At 32.1% G+C, this 23,351-nt stretch overlaps 1 long non-coding RNA gene across 1 annotated transcript; it reads right to left on the bottom strand.

Annotated features, from left to right (window-relative positions):
- Window positions 1-2,829: 2,829 nt before the first annotated feature.
- LOC147073268 (uncharacterized) lies at window positions 2,830-4,555 on the bottom strand. Its single transcript, XR_015070462.1, has 3 exons — window positions 4,455-4,555; window positions 3,861-4,066; window positions 2,830-3,435 (listed from the first exon to the last, which is right to left on the bottom strand). It is a non-coding gene; the product is annotated as an uncharacterized LOC147073268 (long non-coding RNA).
- Between the last annotated feature and the right edge of the window lie 18,796 nt (window positions 4,556-23,351).

The following is a 23,351-nucleotide window of genomic DNA, read 5'->3' on the forward strand; positions in this document are numbered from 1 at the left end:
CATGGATTGATTTATTCAAAATTGATTGCTGATGGAGATTCCAGCACATACAAAAAAATTCTTGATTGTCACCCTTATCCGAATGTAACTGTCGAGAAAGTTGAATGTAAAAACCATTTAATTAGAAATTATTGTGGCAAAATAGAGGCATTAACCAAAGACACAAGATATCCCTTGAATGTAAGAAAAATCATTGCGTCAAGAAAAAGACGTCTGCGGAAAGCCGTCATAGGTGCAATCAAGTATAGAAAACTACAAGATAGTACTTTCGAAGAAAAGGTTATCGCTCTGAAAAAAGATTTATTTAATGGACCGCACCATGTTTTTGGAGACCATACTTCTTGTCTACCATATTTTTGTACAAATGAACCAAATACAGAGGACATGCTTGATGTAAATTATGTACCAGCATTAAAAGAATGCAGTCTATTTTCTCAATTAATAATATAATTCTCGTTTGGTGCTAAATTCAAAAAGTTTAATTTATAATTTTTCTACTAATATTTCAGAATCTTTTAATAACATGATTGCAAAATTTGTAGGCGGCAAGAGAATTAACTACTCTCAAAGACAATCGTACATGGGACGATGTGCAGCGGCGGTAATCGCATTTAATACAAATAAGTTACATTGCACAATTCAAAAACAAGTTTATAAAAATAGCCCAAAAGCCTTCATAAATCGCTTAGAATCAAGAAGGTTGAAAATAAATAAAAAAAAAATAGGAAAATCTTGGCGAAAACCAATACATACTGTTCCTTTATCTAATCCAGATTATGGAGAGAGTTGCCAAAAACCTGATATGGACAAAAATCAATATCAATTGTTAAAAGAAACTTTTTTGAAAAAACTCAAACTGACAAACTATGAGAGGAGGGATATAGAAAGACGCACCGTATTACAATCTGAATGTGCAGAATGGCTAGAAAGGCGACGAAACCTTCTTACTGCCTCTGTTTTTGGTAAGGTGTGTAAGCGGCGAGAAAATACAAAATTTGGGCCTTTGCTAAAACGTTTATTATATAGCCAATCATTAGCCAACGTGAAAGCGGTAAAATATGGTAAAGAAAATGAATCAATAGCTTTACAACAGCTTAGTGTACAAGAACGGATTAAGATTGAGAGATGTGGATTGTTTATCGATGATGTGTATGATTTTATCGGTGCAACGCCAGATGGCATCAGCGATGATGATACAATTATTGAAATAAAATGTCCTTTCTCAGCTGCTGGAATAAGTGCAGATGAAGCTATTGTACAGAAAAAAATTAAATTTTGGAAAGTAGATAAAGACAGAAATATGGTAATAGATAAAAATCACGATTGGTACTTCCAGATTCAGGGGCAGCTTCATATTACTAAGAAAGATGTCTGTTTATTTGGAGTTTGGACGGGACATAATTTTCCTGTTAAAATAGAATTAATCAAAAAAGACGAGACATTTTGGATTGAAAAGATTGAAAAAAAGATATATCACTTTTATATGAATTGTCTACTGCCAGAAATAGTAGATCCCAGAACCAGTAGATCTATGAATATTAGAGAACCAGAAAGGCTGAATTTCTAAATTTTTATTTTAAATTTTATTATGCTTAATATATTTTCAACAAGTCTATATTACATCACTATTTTATAGTTCATCAAGATATATCTAATTTACTAATATAGTTTACTGTTACGAGACACCCAGAACGAGTGTAATTTTATGAAATTCAAAATAATATGTATACTTACATCTAAATAATGATACCTGCAGATCTTGCTGGCGATTCCACTGTGCCATATTTTGTATAAGCATTCGTCTCTGCAGCCGTGAGTTTTGGTTCCGTGTAAAAAGTACATTTTGTTCTCAAGGTCAAAAACCAAATTGGTTGTGCCAATGGCTTATAACCATTCCTCATAAATGATTATAACTGATATCACCTCATAACTGATCAGTGCCACGCACGAGTTAACTCGCGGGATCTTTTAAACGTCATAACTTCTGAATGAACTGTTTGTGTATATTTTCTTAACAATATTTATTATTTTAGTGTGAAAATATTCACGTTAAACATGTTGATTTGGTAAATTTTCACAAATATTTATCATTCTATTCTTATTTCATATTTTTTAAGGGATTCATTTTATTCCAAAAATAACTGACCTACAAGTACCCACCTGGTAAAAATTGAATTTGGATTGGATGGAATTTCCTAGTAGATTTTCCAACTAAACAACATGACGCTTTCTATATATTATTTACTGTTAGTTTTGAAATTATTGTATTTGAAATAAATAATGTATCAATAATACACATAGAAATCAATAGATATATAAAATAGATATCACAGTTTAAAAATCAGAAAGATCAATGCATATTACCATTGTTTATGTTACAATATAAAACAACATTTATCATTGAACGTAGGTACCAAGAAAAATAGACTTCATTAAAATGTGTCAATATAGTATATACCCGATATAATTATATAAATTATTATATTGTTAATTACTCTGTGGGGTCCATATATACTGCTTCAATTGTAATTTAATTTTACAGTATAATTATTTATGTTAAGTTCTTGATTTACTTATTATATGTACAAATGTAATATACTTACCTACTTATTAGGATATATCTTGGTGAATTTTAAAATAAGAGGAAATTAAATGGAGGTCATCGTGTCTAACTAGATGTCTAACTAGACGTTGTTAAGTCTTATATAAATATTTATACATTATTAAATTGTTTTTCTGTTTTTTATTGATGTAAAGACATGGCATGTATTCAAAGTAATAACAAATTAGCTGTGTACTATTTATTTAACTTATATTAAAACCCCAAGATTGATTTCGTCTTACGACATATTTTATTCTTCTAAGTTTTACTATGACATTGTAATATGAACCATGGATATAGTATAGTACTTAAAAAAATCAAAACTGGTAATATATTATTTCAATATTTAATTGTCAATTTTCATTTGAAGTCAGCATTTAATTACTGGTATAACACATAATTATTAACTGATATCTACAACTTCAGATGGACAAATTAATTGATATATCATATTATCAGTTTTCATTTCCTTTCAACAATGTATTCATTCTAGCAGCTATTTTAAATATCTTACTAGTTTTTATGTCATGGCACCTTACAAAGGCTCCGAGCAACCGTATACTGAGCTTCGAGAACAGATGTTTACGACGGATACTGGGTGTGCGGTAATTTTAGAAGTAACGGGAGATAAAAGAACGCACCAAATAGCCTCGCATCACGTTGAGAGTGAATACGCAACTTTGTACCTGGCCCGGCCACGTGCTGCGAGTGCCTGAAGAGAATCCCAATCTGGTTTGCCTGTTCTTCAAGCCAACCGGATTCCGGCGTCCTGGATGGCCGCTAAATACTATCTATATAGCATATCTGGCGGAGTTACGGGCTGCTAGTATGACCTGGAACGATGCAAAAAAACTAGAGTGACAGAGATTCTTGGAGGCGCCGCATTGTATCCATATGCTGCAACTAAGATGCAAATATAGCCGAAGAGAAGAATTAATATACAGCATCTAGAAAACTTAAAGTCTTTGAAATGGTGTTAGAAAGACAATGTTTCTAATATCAAAGTGATATTGAGGATGAAAAAGAAAAGACTTGGGAGAGTAAGCTCTACCAAATGACATACCTGATATGATACAAGTAACTGATATGCAAAATTATATTATATTTTATAATATTATGAATTAATTTAGCAACTTTTATATCATTATCGATAATAAATTTAGTGCAAAAATGTAATTATAAAATTGTTTTATTTTTTAAATATGTATGCGAGATAGATATAGCTATAGGTTACAAACATTAGTCACTTTATATTTACCTTTTGTAATTGTACTATTAAATCTATAAAATGGGTATATATGCTTGATGGTCTACGTCATAAATAATATTATATGAATCACGCCATGTTCGAATCCTACGCCGAAAGTCGGATTTATTTCATTATTAATTAAAAGATTTATTTCATTCCATCTTATTCATATGAAACCGTCGACAAGCAAAGATCTCGGTAGACATTTTCTCCATCTGCAAAAAACATAATATGAACTGTTAATAGTGTGATTTTTAATCTTTTATAGTGTGCGACTGTTTGAAGAATGGTAATTAAAACGGATTAGTGATAATACAAAGCATCAAAAAAGATTGATTAACTAAAATAAAGTAATCAGGTAGGTAACATGTTTAATAACAACTAGAACGCCTTAGATTATATCAAACAAATAAATATGAAATCACAGGCATTCTCGCAATAACCTCCAAACTAACCACGCAACTAACCTCAAAAAAAGTAGTCGGAATTATGAAACATTGAAAGTATGTGTAGACTAAGAAAACAATAAATTAACACTTGAATAATATATGCAAAACACACAGAATACTACTACAGTAATAAATAACATAATATTGTACTTACAGATAGTGTTTCTTATTCCTGATATAAAACACAAATCCTACGTTAGGTATCTTGCAATTTGCTATCAACATAATCTGACAGCAGAGAGTTTTTTCTATTAGTCTATGGCCAAAAATACGGATTTACTTGGCCGGCTAAAAAAAAGATTTTAATATAGCAAGAACATTTTGAATATGCGACAAATAAATAAAAGTATATATAATATAGTTGTTAAAAAAATCTGTGTACATTATAAAATATATTTAATATTATAAATACATATATTTTTTAAATTCATGTTATAATTTGTAAACGACGAAGCACGTCAGCTTATACGCATAGTAAATGTTTAAACTTTGGTAATCAAATTCGAATGTGACAGAAAGAGAAAGAAAAACTTTTTAATCATATTAGCATGCGTAAAAGAGATGTAACATAATATCACTTTCACTTTAAAAATCATACCTAGTATTCAATGTCATAGTTCAACTTTAAATGAAAAAACAGAAACTCTAGGTAAGCATGTGTGCCCTTAAGTATCCTAAACGCCATTATTTGCGAATGTATTGAATTTTTCATAAATTTGAAATTGGAAACAATTCTTCAAAATAATTGTAATTTAAAACACAATTTTGTTTTTGTAATATTTCGATATTACAGAATTAAAATCGAATTAAATGTTCGTAATTTCTAAATTTCGCTCTCCTGCACATTTTATGATTTGGCGTTTAGGATAGTTCTGAATTGAATAGACGATATTATGGATGTCATAATATAATTTGTTGATTAAAGTAGCATTTACTTTGTAGAATCCTATATAGACGGGCCAATTTAGTAAAAAAAGCCACATAACTTGAGAAAATTTCAATAAAAGGTCTGTGAACGGTTTTTTTCATTACTAGATGTACTGATCGACAGAAAAAAATCTGATAACCGAAAGTGGGTAATTTCAAGATGGCCATCGCTAACTTTGAAAATCGGCAAAACTACTGTGATTTGGTTATTTCTAAGCGTAGAACAATTATTTTTCTATCAAACTTAGGGTTTTTATTGTCAAGTAATTCAGAAAAAAATTGCGGTGTCTTATTGCGGACGTGAAGACCTCTTCACATAATTTTGTTTGTCAGTATTATTTTAGCTTTGTTTTTTGTATCTTATATATCATTTAAGTCTCCGTGCCTTTCTCTCCCATGGCACCTTTTATTAAATTACGTCTTTCAGTAAACTCAGTCAGAGCGTGGACTTGGGCATTGGTGGTAAAAAACTGCTGATGTTTCACACCAAACGTAGGGCCTCAATGGCTGAGTTTGCAAATGCGTCGGGTTTCCACCCAGGCGGCGTAAGTTCAATTCCTCGGCTGGCTAAGTCCTCTATCATTGTAAAGCAACATCATACGCTTATATTGATAAAGATGAAGAGATTTTCGAATATTGTCAGATTATTCGTGACCCGGGAATGTTTGTCTTCTTAAAAATAATAATAATAATACCCTTAGTAAGCAGTATTGTTGAGCAAATTGGTAGCCAGCGCAAAAAGGTAGCGACTAATACATTCAGAATTATTCAATTGATAACTAACATAATACTTATGCCAAAGTAGAACTTTAAAATACAAACCAAAAGTGATAGTTGATTTTGACATACGATAAGAAAGATTTATATAGGTACCGTAATTTCCCTTAACTATGAGCCAAGTACCAAACAATAGACCAAGGTATTTGTCATACATTACAAAAACTTGGTTATATTTATTAAGCTGAATCCATTCAACTAACACTGAGTTTATGAAGTTTTTTTTAATGTCTCTGACCTGATGTGGCTAACATCCATTCTCGTAAAAACAAAGATCTGTTAATACAACTTCAACTTTGTGAAGACCATATGCTGCGCTTTAGATTGAATATGGTAATTTACCTTTTTACTAATGTTTTTCGATAGGTACCTATTAATTAATTAAAATACTTTTTAACACAATATATAATAGTATATAAAATAGTTACTATATAAAACTATTTTTTTATTCAACGAATCATTCACAATACTTATATAAATATAGCATACTTCATTACACCTCAGAAACATACATATTAGAAAAAATCTTGAAAAAAATATGGTACTGGACTGGACTCAAATAATATGTATCCATCGGATTCTGGCCAATATGCTTTACCGATTTAGATACCTGCCCCCTACTTAATTATGAGGAAATTAACTGATAGTCTAGATCGCTATCCACGTATGCCTGATTTATGCAATGGGTTCATAGCATCTCACATAAAATATCAATTGGATATAACGTGGAGTTACTGTCAAAAGTTGATAAGTCTCGATATCATGTTATGGATTAATTACAATTTGAAGTTTGATATGCCCAATATATACTGTTTACTTTCTTGGTACTGTTGCGTAAGTTATAAGGTGTGGTTAGCTATGCATGAGGTCGCACTGGGATAAGAGCGTCACTCTGTATCGAAAAGTCTGATGGTTAACCTACCCACCACCCGTTGTGACGTGTTGCCGTTGTAGGAGTGCAAGCTCTTTTGGAAGCAAAATGTCACATGTAATCATTTCATCGAGTGTTATAATAAAAAACATTGACCAATATAGTAAGTAATCCAATCATTCTGTTTTTTACCGGTAAAAGTTTAAGTAATAAATCGTCTTCTTCTTTTGTTTCTGACTAAAATATCATATTAATGTGTAATGTGATACTAACTTAATAACTAGATTCAAGCCATAAAATTTAATTTAGTTTAAGTTGAAATTAAGATTTTTTGTGTAAAGTCGTGCGGAAATTCTTATGTCCAGCTCTTACAAGTCCCTCTGAGCTCTGCCAACTGCAGTAAGTTGCAACGTTGTATCTGGAGGATATCCGTCAGCTGGCAGGTTCCCCTCTCCCCGCCGGTGCTAGAGGTGCAGTGGCGTGGAGAAGATTTCTGCGTGCCATTACAATTACATTCTTATCGAGTTTATCAACAAGGTGATATCTGCGAACAGCCACCGTTTTAATCAGCAATAAATTATACACTGTTATTCTTTAAATAAACACAGTTTCCTACACACTCCTAGTGGTTTTTATGACTTGAATCCGATCCTGCATTAAACACATCACTCATCAGCAAAAATATGCATATAGGAACAATTCAGACCTTCACAGTATGTAATTGAAAAATGAACAGGAGGTACCAACATTGCAATAAGGGTGATCATTGCATAGTCCAGTGGCGAGGGTAGACTGTTAAGATTCAACATAAATAGTGCACACTAAAGATACTTATTTGTTTTCATTTAACTAAATACAAATTGCAGATGGTGCTGATTAGTTTTAAAAAAAATCAATTAAACTGTGCCTAAACCAAACCATAAGTGTTGTTTTTATTTAATAAAACGCAATTTTTTTATAGTACTTATTCCACTTTAATTAATATATTAGGACCGGTTTCGTCCGCCTCAGTGGAACATTTTCAACTGAATACATTTTTTTTTTAAAACAATATTTATCAAACAAAATTCAAAGCGATAGAAATAATAAATTAAAGTGGAATAAGTACTATAAAATAATTGCGTTTTATTAAACAAAAACAACAATACAATGCAGTTCCACCATGAATTGACAGTTAACAAAATAAAACAAACCATAATTGTTTCGATATGCTATGGGCAATCAGACAAAAATAGTGTACACTTTTTCAGTCATGTTCATTTGTTCATTTTTTTTGGTACATATTACAGATGATGTTGGTTAGTTTTTTAAAATTAATAGAGGCCTGCCTAAACACCAAACCATAATCGATAAAAAATATTTTATAGATAAACGAATATTTTTGAAGTTATACTTCTTTTGGCGCGTTTAGGAAATCAGATCAGAGTGTATTTTTGGCGTGTGACATGTAACACATAATTTATTTTATCACACGAAAAAAAACGCACTCGATTGGATTCGAACCACCGATTGTTCGGTTATCAGCCGAACGCACTACCTTTACGCCACAAGATGATACTGCAATCATGACGATTATACAGTATAATATTATAGTTTAGCATTGTTCCGTTGCCTAGGCAGCGAATTTATTATTGTCGGCCATTTGAAATTTATAAATAATTAACAAAACAAAATATTAAACGTCAGAGTGACAGTTGGTACTTTAAAAATAAAAACAACGAGAAACCATTATATAATAAATTTAGTAATATAAGTTAAAGTGTATAGAAATAAACCAACGGCGTTCCAATAAGCGGTCCTTTTTCTTGAGTGTGTAATTTAACCAGATAATTAAGAGCTAGTCAAAGAATCTAGTTTATCACAAGTTTTTTTTTGTTTTGTTACGCCAAAGAAGTATAACTTCTAATGCGCGTACATAAGGACACCGATGTTTTGACTATTATTTATTATGGCTCGAATTAAGCAGGGTTTAATTGAATATTCAAAACTAACAAACATTATCTACACATTGTAGTCTTAGTTCAATGAAATCAAATACGTTTGACTGACAAAGTTTAGTGTGCACTATTTATGTCAGATAGAACAGCCTAACTCCACCCTTCGCCACTGTGTACTGACCACTTTAATATTGGGATTTTATACGATACTCTATGATATAAGTCAATGATTTAACTATTGTTTTTTTTTTTTATTTAATTGCAGCCATGTTCATAGTATCGAAAAAAGGACGAAAAATGCTGAAGTTACATGATTACACGTATTGCTTTCAAAGACAATCAATGAACGGTAAACAAAGATGGAAGTGCTCTATCGCCGCATCGAGATGCTGCAAAGCGAGAGTCATGATTGTTGATGGTTTCATTGTGAACACATATTTAGTACACAACCATTAAAATATACTTAGGGAAATAATTTACCTATAATAATATACACTCATTTATTATATAGTGCCAGATTTACTCTTGAAGAGGTCCTGGGTTAATACGTATTAGGGCACCTCAAAAACCCAAAGTATTCCGGCTACTATAGTGGAACAACTAATCTTCAAATTGATCAGATTGCGATTTATTTTACTTATTAATTGAGAGTCAATTTAATATTGTTACCATTATTATTTCCGGCTGCTCTCACACGAAGCCTATTGCATCGTTTTCTCTTGCTCAATGTCACTCTAATACCCCGTTTACACGTGCATGGATTTACTGCAGACAGTACGTATTATCACGACCGTAGCACAAAATGCATGTGTAAACATGTATTATCGTGCAAATTGCAAGATTGTATGCGTGCTTCTGAATTTTCACGTGACAATTGGACCGTATCTGAACGATAGTAGCGAACTTGCCGGTAAAAACAACTAACTACACCGAGACTCATTTTGAGGTTAACCGATTTTCACAACTTGTCAAATAGTACCATAAAATGACAACATCGCGGTTCGCTTACTCTTGAAAAAAGAGATTGGCAAGACAGTCAGCACTTTTACGTGTAAACAGTTCTTATCGCGATAGTTTAAAATACACACTATTGGTGCAAGTAAATCCATGCATGTGTACAGGCGCTATTTCTCTTGAAGTGGCACTGAGTACACATCTATGTACGAACTTAATGGGTACTCACCTACTGTTACAGTTGTTTTTTTATTACTATTATTATAATTCGCCTTTAATATACATGAATGAAAAAAATTATATTAGGTTTCACCATTCTTTTATGTTTTGTTTAATAAAAAGACAGGATAGGTTCGGAGGTCCTCGTATAAAGTGTAAAACTTTCCCTTGAGTAGCCTCTCATTACTAATGGGACGTACCCAATAACGTCTCTTTCGTGGATTTTTACTATGTCTGATTATAAGAGCACAAATCACTGCTGCGTCTTCGAAATCCACTGCTAGAATGAAAGCGTGACGGGTGCCAGTTTAGTCACCCGTGCGCGCGCTCGATTGGAAGACAGTGACAGCGACTAAAATGACACCGTGACAAAAGTCACCCGTGCGCGCCTGGGCTAATATTTTAATAAAATTACCTTCCAACTTTTGTTGACCTTGGCATGAAGGCAGCCCCTTTCTCTGCCTCAAGATTTTTTTCCATGTAAAATAATAAAGATAAAAATTATTTTGAATTAAAAAATGTGAATGTATTACACAATTTTTGTACAAATAATTAATTTTATTATTAAAATGATATTTTCATAAAGGTTCTTATGTATTTTTTCTAATAAATAATTTACAATTATTATCTCTTGACCTTTTTATTTAACACAGAAAAGGAAAATAATTGTATGAAATATAAAAATATTATGTTTATTTATTTATTTTTTATTTACGAGGGTGGGTCAATAAGTCCTTAGAAAAGCCGACAGGTGGCGCGACTAGTACTGTAAGCGGTTTGTTTTCATGCAGCGGCACTACCGATTCAGTATGCTGCGAAGTTTCAATCAGATTGGTCGGGTTGTTGTGTGTTTCTCGTACATTTAAAAAAAAAAATTGCTTGTGGAAAATAGAAAAATGGAAAATGGAGAAAATTGAGTTTAGAGCTGTTATTAAACATTTTAATATAAAAGGGTTAACAGCAAAGGAAATAAAAAATGAGTTGGATTTAGTTCACGGCATATCTGCTCCTTCACTTGCAACTATTTATAACTGGTTAAATGAATTTAAACGTGGTCGTACATCAACAAAGGATGAACCACGCTCAGGACGTCCTGTAGAGGTGACTACACCAGAAATGATCAATAAAATCCACGATATGGTGACCGAAGATTAAAGTTGAGTGAGATAATTGAGGTTACAGGGATCTCAAAAGGTAGCGTCATTTCTATTTTACATGACAAATTGGGCATGAAAAATATTTCTGCAAGATGGGTGCCGCGTTTGCTCACAGTCGACAATAAACGCAATAGGGTGGTGGCCTCTAAAGCCCTGTTGTCGCTCATGCAACGCAATCCGGATGAATTTTTTCGTCGCTTTGTGACTGTAGATGAAACATGGATACACCACTATACTCCCGAGACGAAAGAACAGTCAAAGCAGTGGATTGCGAAAGGCGAACCATGTCCAAAGAAGGCGAAAACCGTAAAATCAGCTGGTAAGGTTATGGCTACTGTATTTTGGGATGCACGTGGAATTATTTTCGTTGACTATTTGGAAAAAGGAAAAACAATAACAGGGGATTATTATGCATCTTTATTGGACCAGCTAAAAAACGAAATTGAAGAAAAACGGCCTCATTTAAACAGGAAAAAAATCCTCTTTCATCAGGACAATGCCCGTGTTCACACATGTTTACGATCAATGGCTAAAATTGAAGAATTGAAGTTCGAATTGGTCGACCACCCACCGTATTCGCCAGATTTAGCCCCCAGTGACTTTTTCCTTTTCCCAAACTTAAAAAAATGGCTAAGTGGACAACGTTTTTTTTCAAATGAAGAAGTCATCGATCGGACAAATGCTTATTTTGAGGACCTTCCGAAAACTTATTTTTCTGACGGTTTAAAAAAAATTGAGAAACGTCTAACCAAGTGTATTGAGCTCCAAGGAGATTATGTTGTATTAATTCTGGACGTTCACAACATGACATTTAGAATAAAAATTACAAGTAATCAGTTCGGAAAATCAGAAAAAACAAAGTGGAAGAAAAAAATAAAGCAAAAATAGTTCTATACAAAAGAAATAAAATTAAAAAAAAACAACAATGATTCAAAAAGTACAAAATTAAACAATAAAATAGAATTTAAAAAACAGAATATAATAATGGATCACCAAAAATATCTACATCTCTAGGGAGTGCATTGAACAACCGCACAGCCCTCGCTATTGGTGCCTGGTGAGCCTGACATGAGGAAACAGCTTTCACCCAAAATAGGTCATGGCTGTGACCACGCATGTAATTGACGGGTGCCTAAAAATTTAAATTTTCTAGAATATCGGGATTGAAAATGATACCACGTGAGAGCAGGGAAAAATGCTTTAAGAGCAGAAGTGACCTACGAGCTTCAATAGAATGAAAGGCGAGCATGCCTTGAAGAAAGTTAGTCGGAAAAGACTAGTTTGAGAAGGTGTCAAAAGGAAAATAATTATAAACTTTAAAATAGAGATGACGAAGAAATTTTTTCTGAACACGCTCTAAAACAAGCTTATAGGAAACTTCATAAGGACTCCAGATGATGGAGCCATACTAAAGAATACTCCGTACTAACGACACATAGAGTGTACGTAAAACAGTTGGATTCTTGAATGACTTGGCTTGTCTCATGACGAAACCTAGAAGCTTGCTCGCACGCAATGCCGTAGAAGTGATGTGCGAGCGAAATGATAAACGTGAGTCAAACAATATGCCAAGATGTTTAACTTTTGATTGACGCTTCAGTTATCTATTTGACATATTATAGTTGAAAATAATTGGAGATTTTGATTTCGAAAAGCTAATACACACACATTTATCAGTATTAAATTCGAGCTTATTTTTTTTCGCCCAAATTTCAATTTAATTGAGATTATTTTGTAATATGTGACAATCTAATTCACTGTGAAATCGTCTGCTAAGAGTAAAAACTGGATTCAATTTATAACATTGACAATGTCATTAATGAATTTAAGAAACATAATTGGGCCAAGATTTGATCCTTGGGGAACACCTGAATAAGTTTGAAAGACGTCAGATCTACACCTTGCATACTCCACATATTGACAGCGATGCGAAAAGTGAGATTTGAAGAAGTTGATAAAATTTATAGATCCACCTACTGCACTTAATTTTTTAATGAGAATATCATGATCTACCCAATCAAAAGCCTTTGACATATCTGTATAAATTGCGTCCACTTGACAATTTACGTTCAGCGAATGAGATATGTACTCAGTATACGTCATAAGGTTTGTAACTGTTGACCGAGCTGATCGAAATCCATGCTGAGCATCAGTCAGTGACCGTCTACATGTTTATAAATATACCTATGCAAAATAGACTCAAATAATTTAGCTGGTGCAGATAGAACAGCCACCGGGTGAAAATTTATTATTTCAGAGCGCGAGCCTTTTTTGTGCACCGGACTAATACGGGTTAGGCTCCAACAATCTGGGAAGACAGAAGTACTTAGGCTGATATTAAATAATTATAGTAGGGGGTCAGTTAACAACTTATCATAGCCCTTTAAAATACAAGGGGGGATACCATCAGGACCTACTGAGGATTTTGGATATAGTCGAGAGAAAGCATACACCATGTCAGTCTCACCCAGAAGACCAATATCTAGTACTGGCCAGGAAGATAAAATACTATCCGGGTGAGGTGTGGGCAATATCGAAGGAGCTTTAGAATAGACAGACATAAAATATTGAGCGAAACCGTTAGCAATGGACTGGGAGCCACTCAAAACATTCCCTGCCAGAGACATAGATGATAATTTTAATAGATTTACAGTAGAACCTTGATATGATGGATTCATCAAGGTGAGGGGGTGTCTGTTGGAGCCGAAAGTCCGTTATATAAAAACACAAAACAAAATCCTGTTTATTCGTCTTCAGATGATATATCTAGATATACCTGTTAATGTTGAATGTCGATGCGCTTGCTTTCGGTAATTCTGCTTTGAAAAAAGAATCATGTTTTGATTGCACTTTTGAAGTTTGCTGTTTTTTTATAAACAACTCGAAAATATTAAATATTATTAAATTATTATAATTATGAAAATGCGTGTAATATACCCAGTTGAATTTCGTTATCTGACGAATAGTCAATAAATGTTATTAGATCGTCGAAATGCGATCTTATCACTGATAACTTTATTTTTGGGAGTGTTGTTTCTTAACTTCATCTGCTATTTCACTTCCAGTCATAATGTGATACCCAGGGTCACCTTCCTCTACTTGTAACCATTGTTAACTTATTGAATAGGACTAATAAATGCATCTATTCACTTTGAGTAAACAAATTAAACTGCTGTGCAGCTGTGTGAATTAGCGGCCAGCGTTGCAAACGTCAGTGCTTTTTAATGTACGAGCAGGACGTTATTATGCCTTGAATGTGATTATTATGCGGAAAATATTGTTTACAAGCGCGACACTTGGATTTAAGCATGTATAATAGTTACAGGATGTTTTAAACAATTTTCATATTTGACTGAATATTTTGTTCATTATAATACCTAAAATCTGTTATATCGAGGTTCTACTGTATAATAAAATTAACAAAAGACTCAAAAACATACTAGATGGTATTTTATTTACAATATTCATTTATCTGACCTCTTCGAAATCACGTCAGGAGTCAGGTGTCATGCAAGGCTGTGTACTTGCGCCCTTTCTTTTTTATCATCATGATGGATTTCATAATGCATAAAATGGTTCACCCCGACAGTGGGATATGCCTACATCATGATGATGCAACCAAAGTATGCGAAAAAAGACTGCGATTTGGAGTACACAGATGACGCAGTCGTGTTTGACTCGACGATCAAACGGTTGGAGGTAACCGTGAACAGATTTGCCGCAAACTCGAACTGTGTACTCGACTGTAAATGTAACTCGACGTGAGTATTCGCAATGGACTGAGGGAAGTGGCACGAACTTGTGCTTGCCCTATGCCCCAATGCTGGAGCGTGACAGAGTGAATGAAGAAGAAGAATTCATATTTTTATTATTTAATATCAAATTTTTATTATGTTGAATTTAATATGCTGTAGAAAAAAAATGATTCTATTACTTAAATGACTACACATTTACACATCACAGGATCTCTAAATAGCAGGCAAAGAAAGATGACGATGCCCAAATGGCAAAAAACTCATGCCAACTGCAAAGCAATGGCAATTGTATTTAAGGGGGATTATAATATACGCCTACAGAGAACCTAGCGGAAAAATACGAAGCTTGCAATTTGAGAATTTTTTTTGGTAATTTACAATTTCAACTGCATTAATTAATAAATATGTATCTGAAAACATTAAAAAGATTTTTTTTTTTAAGTCAAAGATAAACTTACAATAATTGTAAAAAAAATGTGAATTTGTCACATATTTGCTACATAGGTTACGTTATTATTACATTATTTTTATGGTTATATTTAATTTAAAAATTAGTTTAAGTTTTCAAATTTTCAGCGTTTAGATTTTTGACTAATTCATAGTTTTAATATTTTTTATATCTATTTTAAAAAGCATCGATTTCTATAAAAAATATAAATGTGTATAACTTGAAATCCTTTTTATTTATATCAAATTATGTATATATTCCGATTGACCGTTTTTGTTAAATATTTTTCATTTCGCTTTCGTTGAATTGTTTATGATATATTCAGACCTTTCAGTTACGTCGATTTGTTTGCACAGATCGGTTGGCACTCAGGCTTGCCTCGCATCTCGTATCACGAATTTTTATAAGTCACAACTAAAATGCCCCCCATGAAAAAAATTAGAACTCTAGCTGAGAAACTGAAAATAATTCAAGACGTTGAAAAAAATCCAGGAGAAAAATGAGTTTTTTAATTTTTTTTTTTATATATTCCGCATTTATCGTTTTTTTAGTGTCCCTTGAAAACCATAGAATCAGAGTTTCACTTTATGATTAAATGGCATAATTTTTAGATATTTTATAGATGGAAGCATATTTTTAATCAAATGTCTGGTTTTATTTAGGCAGGATTTAATTGAATTTAAAAAACTAATCAATACCACCTACAATTTGTATTCTTAGTTCAATGGAAACAAATAAGTGTGACTGACAAAGTGTACTGTGCTCTGTTTATGTCTAATCTCCACAGTCTACTTCCACCCTTCACCACTGATATACAGTATCTGATTTCTTTCCGTTTAGTTTCAGTGGAGTACGTAGTGTCAAGAAAAGGAAAAAAGGTGCTTCTATTAAATGACTCCACATTTTCTTATCATAGAACATCAACAGCGGGCAAAGAGAGACGTCATGCAAAGCAATCGTAATGGTGATAGATGATAAAGTTGTAAGCAGTAAATTGATTCACAATCATTAATGGTACACTAACAACTACCTTGAGACTGATAAATCAGAAGGTATATGGGGTAAAACAAATTCCTACCCTCAGTCATTAACATAATGTCTCTTTTCCTGCCATCCATTGACTACACAATATCCCCTCAACATTTTATATAGATACCCTATACCCCAGTGGCGAAGGGTGGAGGTAGACTGTTAAGATCCAATATAAATAGTGCACATTAATCTTTGACTTCAATGAGAAGACAGTGTTTGTTAGTTTTTAGTAGTTAGTTATAATCCAAGCCATATTAGACAATAGTCAAGAAATATAAGTTTATCTATAAAATATCTAAAATTATGCCATTAAACCATATATTATTTTAGGTATTTTATAGGTACTCGGAAGAGTATTCAATTAAGGTTTGGCTGGGCAGGGCTTAACACCATCAGGGCAACGTAACACCATCTGTAATATTATGTATTCCTAATTCAACGAAAACAAATAAGTATGACTGAAAAAACATGCACCATATTTGTTAGATCGCCAATAGCACACATAAACTATAATGGTTTGGTTTCGGTCGGGTTTAATTGAATTTTAAAAACTGACCAATACCATCTGCAAATTGTGTTTTTAGTTCAATGAAAACAAATAAATAGTATGACTGACAAAGCTTAGTGTGCATTATTTATATCGAATCTTAACAGCCCACCTCCACCCTTCACCACTGCAGTATACCCTCCATTGACATATCGACCACAACATTTACGTTGCAAAACGATATACCTTTTGCTTTCAAAGGATTGTGTGTTTGAAACAGAGATATAATATTTAAATAAGTTGGACAAGTGGCACAGTGTCCGCTTCTAAAACCGTCCCGCCAGCAATATAAAATAATATTTTTCTGTGTGTATAGGTTTTTTTAAACATCACAGTTGCATAAAAAGGTCATATCTTGCTAAATTTTTATACAGGTATATATTTTATACTTTCAAATATAGCTATAGTCTTTCATCCCATATGAAGTTTCCCGCTGCTTAATTCAAATTCAAATTTATTTTACACCATAGATAATGTAAAAAAAATAGATGAAGTATTTATATACAGAAATGCTACGGAATAGTTGGGCATGAAATTTAAGCTAATTCGAGACACATAATCCAGAGTGGAAGTAATCTTAAATGTAAACTTTTTCTTTTTTTTTTTACAAAGAATGGTAATTAGTCAATAGCCCGACCCGTCCTTAGGTCCTTACACTGGATTAAATACACATTGGGAAAAAAATAGTGCATGGCAACTACACGCGCCTTTCATCTGGATCTGGGTTCAATTTTCGGTGGGGTCACAGTATATTTATGTGATTTTCTAAAAGCCTGGGTGTTTGATTGTTGCAATTCAACTACTACATTACTGTTTCGCAACACTACTGTCACTGGGACTCATAGCCTGATGTTGTGTTAATAGGAATATTATTATATTGTGTACCTATACTTATACATATATTTTTGTATTCAAATAAAATTTAAACCTTTTTGTTTTACTCTTTATTCTTCAATCCATAGATTAAAAGTACCACCTGTAAATTACATTATTATATGTGTTTATATTTTTTTGAAGTATTCTATTATTATTAGTATTTTTATTCGATATAAAATACTAAATTAAAAAATATTGTTTTCAAAAGATCTGAATTTAATTTAAAAATACCTGTTTTATGTTGTACTGAAATTTTATATTGCCATCTGTTATTACTTATACAAACTAATATTTTTTAAATCGATAATCAATCGGTTTGCGTCTACAATAATGGTAGAGTATATGTTTTACAACTTTGCACTTTTTTGAACATCATTTTCATCCTAGAGCCGAAGTGCAAAGTTATGAAGCGTATACTCTAGTTTTCTTCTATATCGATGAAGGAAAATCATATGGATAAAAATTGTCACTCAGCCGATAGCCTATACAGTGCAATGTCTATGAATAAATTCCTCCCACAGACTTTTCTCCCATATCATTTGTCGAGTTATAGTTTTTCATTGCAGATCAGCGGGATTCACTCTCCCGGGAGTTTTAGTGTATTGCATGTAAAAAAGGATTTATATATATGTATATACAAATTTGTGCCTTATTGCATCAATACATTAGTATGCAAATGTAGAAAAGAGTTGAGAACATAACTGTTTGTTTATTCCGAACCATTATAGCAACACGATCTATACATATAAGTAACATAACAATAGGTTAGACCAGTATTTCTCAACCAGTGTGTTGCGACATGCAAGGATTTCTAGCAAAACTTTTTAATTAACAATTTTAGTATGTTTTAAAATTATAATTAGTTTTAAAATGTGTCGCTAACTTAAAAAGGTTGAAAAACACTGGGTTAGAAAGCTAAATAATATCCATGAGTATATTGACATTTTCACTCTTCTTTATCTTGAAAATGACATTTTTGTCTCAAATGATTGTTTGAGATGACTTTCTTTTGATTGTATACGGCGTAACATATACACTGTCTAACACTGTCAACTGTAATATGTGTCGCTTAATTTCAAAACCCGCTATAACACTTTTTTGAAATAATTAAGATATAATATATATCAATGGATTCGTTATTAAAATCTCTACACGAAAATTTTATCGCCTCTTTCGAAATCCGCTACGATTGACTGTCATTTATGGAACAAAATTAACGCGTCTACATATCAATTTCCGCTATAACACTACGTGTAACATTCAATAACATTTTTAGTTCAAAAAGTTTTTTGAGTTTTTCAAAATAATGAAAACATGTTAAGCGGGTTTTGAAATTTAGCGACACATATCTACCTACTCTGTAATCTATCAGAGAAACGATACATGATTGATTAAAATGTAATGAATTCTACTGTAACAAAATAAATTTCTGTTTTAATATATAAATAACTGTTTTACATAACATAATTAAATTTTGTACATTATTTTTTTGTTTTAATTTCTTGCACTCACTTACACTAATAATAAGTTGATTAAATCATCTCAGAAAAGTGCTTTATTTACACCTATATTTATGAGTACCAGTTGCGAATAGTGGAGATATGCTGTTATGATCCGACATAACCAGTGCACACAAAACTTTGTCAGTCATACATATTTGTTTTCATTGAACTAATACTACAAATTGCAGACAGTGTTATTTAGTTTTTAAAATTCAATTACACCCTGCATAGACCCAAGCCATAATAGATAATAGTCAAAAAAATTGTCTATCTATAAAAAAAATCTAAAATTATGCCATTAAATCATACATCATTTTTAATATTTTAAAGACAGAAAAATATTTTCTATCGTTTATGGTTTGGTTCAGGCAGGGCTTAATGAATTTTAAAAAACTAACCAACACCATCTGTAATATTATGTATTCTTAATTCAACGAAAACAAATAAGTATGGCTGAAAAACTGTGCACTATTTTTGTCAGATCGTCCATAGCATACCAAAACTATTATGGTTTGGTTTTGGCAGAGTTCAATTGAATTTTAAAAACTAACCAGCATCATGCGCAATTTGTATTCATAGTTCAATGTCTTCATTGAACGTCATGTTCATGTCTAACTGACAGAGTTTGGTGTGCACTATTTATGTTGGATATTAACTGCCTACCTCCACCTCTTGCCACTGGTATGTGTAGCTTCTCCTTCTGCAGTATTTATGAATCGGTATCGCATCCTTCACCTTTTCCACTCACGCAAGTGATTGTTGAACTATAAATCCGCATATAACAATCTCCCCAATTCACACTAATAATTTATACACTATCCAATCCTATGTATTCAAAACAAATTCTACACATAGAATCATATAATATGTAATTAACTAATTAGATGAATCTGAAATTATAACTTAATGTCATAGTAGAAGCGTTCGGTTCTCTTCAAATGAACCAATAATGCAAAGTCACTTGAAACTAACTTAATCGGTAGACGAGTAAGTCTATTCCTAACGTTTATCACTTTAGCACGTTTCCGTTATTATCATTGCTTCAAATTAGCAGGGAAAGTATTTTATACACTAAACGGTTATCGGTGTAATCTAATTTGTAATAACGCGAAAATTTAGGTTGGTAGATATGTCAGTCAAATTCAGATGTTCTTGCTGCCGAACCCAAGAGGATAAGAACGAATACAAGCGGATAAAGCCGAACCAGCGCCATCTAGTCGGTAATGAGCCAAACACAAGAATTTTGCATTGACACGTCAGACATATCATCATAACCTACAATTTTATTAGTCATGTCATTGCGATTGCAGCAAAACAGTTAGTCTTGGATCTCAATAATTCTCAATATTATGTAAAATTGACATACTTTGTCTCGATCTCAAAGTTAGCATGGCCAAGAGAGGGACTGTTAGAAAATATCACCTTTTGACAGTTCAGATAGTTTTTTACTTTAGACTTTTTTACAAAATTAACCACCAGAATACGTAAAGTGATATATTTATCACAATTAGCTCTTTTTTGATGTTAAGTGATTAGTTCGAAAAGCCCTGATGAGGTTCTTTTTTACATTGGTACTTCAATTTAATTCATTTAAGCTCCTTTTATATTATGTATAAACAAGGTTTTTTTCAACATCTTTATTTTGTACTTACTTTGTTTTATTGAATAGATTAAGGTACCTAAGTCATAAAAAAATAGTTGGAATTAACAATTTTTTTACTTTTTATTGTGGAGGGTCTCAAAATCAATCAATGTCGGGTCTCCACATCTATAAGCCCACATCTGTACATGGATAATATAAGAACCGGATAATAAAGGTTAACTGTTTAATATTTTATTTATTTACTTGTTTTTTTATAATTTTCAGCAACATTTATACTCTCAAAATTCGGGAAACAAATGCTACAGCTAAATGGATATACGTATAGTCGTCACGGACTGCCTAGGAATGGAAAACAACGCTGGCAATGCTCAAGCGGGACAAACAAGGGGTGCAAAGCAAGCGTTATGGTAATTGACGAGACAATTGTTAGTATTAAATTGAATCACAATCATTAATAATTGCCATATAAATATCATTTTTTTTTATTGTTACTATTTGGTGGAACAACATGATGGTTGAAATAAATAACACAATTACAGTGAAACTCCGATTTCACATTGGTTAAGGCACTGATAAAAAATGTACTTAGACATATTGATTTGGAGCATATTATTATGTCAACGTGTTCTTTCACCCTTTTGAGAATGTTTCTTGAACCTAGCTTGAACCGACAATGGTTTTCTTTGTTTGAGATATAAATACGTGTATTAAATAAGGCTTTAAGTACCAAAAAGTAGTATTGCCTGTAGTTACAAAATACCGAGTCATTGCTGTAAAATTTCATGAAGCACACCTTTTGAAAAATGTAGTTTTACAGTGTGAAGCAATCACGGCAGCTTCTATAATTTTAGGTATTAAGAACTCGCAAGTGTCAACACACCATCGTCAGCTATTTTATATTGAATGCTGTTGACCACTGCAGTGCTAATTACACCATTATAAATAAAACACGCCAACGGACTTACAATGTCGACAGGTTTAATTATTTTGCTGTATTTATATTATTATCTCCTTGGTCACTCATGGCTGAGGATCGTGACCACCCTGAAATTCAGTCATCTTCTGAGCACAGTGCAGGATTTACCTTTCAAGCTTTGAGCTAATTATTGGGAGCCCAAAAACCCAATTATTCCGGTATAATAATTTTAATTGTGACATGGGAATTTTGATCCGTCTATTGACAGGATTGCTTCATTTATAATAATATATATATTCAATATATATATTCAATATATAATATTGTCGGCCATTTGAAATTCCTTACGTAAACAAACGATTAAACGTCATAGTGGCAGTTGTTACTTTAATAATAAAAACGACGATAAATAATTATATAATTTAGTAATATAAGTTAAAATTTATAGAAATAAACCAACAGCGCTTTAATAAGCAGCCCGTTTTCGTGTAATTTAACAAGATAATTAAGAGCTAGTCGAAGAACCTAGGTTATCACAAGTTTTGTTTTTTTTATTAATTCTTCATGGGCACTTCTGAATCGATTATTACTGCTGTACGGCAAAGATGAGTTTTGGTCCAATACAATAATTAAATTACAATTAACATGTACTATATGAGACACAGATTAATGGCGTACGTTTTCATCAACCTAATCCACTGTAATATTAATTTGTTTTGTTATTTGTTATTATTATTAGTGTGTGAAAAAAGGGAGAAAAATATTAGTAAAGCCGAAAAAATGTGTATTTGGATAACATTTATTCCTATATTTCTGTGAAATATTTATCAAGTCCACCCTTTTCTTCTTAACATGTATGGTTAATTTGTTAATTTAACTTTTTTACAGACTTATCTCCCTTTTACTTTCGTGCACAGATATATTAAAAATTGCAAAAAAATTTCACAATTTGTGGATCACAATAAATTACAGTCAGTTAAAAAATTAAACAAGCTTACTTTAAAAACGTGTTTTTCAATGTATAGACTTTTATATTACTGAGAATGATATTATATCAACATTAATTATTACTAGACACCGGACATCTGGAGTCCTTTTTTTTTTGGGACGGACTCGAATATTACAACATTTTTTAATTAAAAAATGTGTTAATAATTTATGGAACCTATGTTTTTCAGAAAAATAAGTTGTACGATGTAGTAGGTACAATGAAATATGAAATAAATGATATTGATAATATGTGCAAGAGACTTTATCGATACTTAATTATATAGAAACGCTGCTATTAGTAGATATACTATACTATTTAGAGAAATTAATGAAGCGCTTACGTATAGAGTGGAAGAATTAGTTGTTAATAGTAATATCTATAATATTTAATAATATTCCACTTTTTATATAGCTATTATTGAAATCAAAGTTTAAAATTTCCACTAAACTACTTCTATTTTCACTATCAAATAACAAATCAAACTTGCTCCCATGATGAGAAGGACCGGACAGCTAGTGTATTATTAAAATCGTACCAAA

The sequence above is a fragment of the Rhyacophila brunnea genome, unplaced genomic scaffold (genome assembly GCF_057557595.1).
Source record: "Rhyacophila brunnea isolate RB1 unplaced genomic scaffold, BYU_Rbru_1.0 scaffold_18, whole genome shotgun sequence".
NCBI classification, from domain to species: Eukaryota; Metazoa; Arthropoda; class Insecta; order Trichoptera; family Rhyacophilidae; genus Rhyacophila; species Rhyacophila brunnea.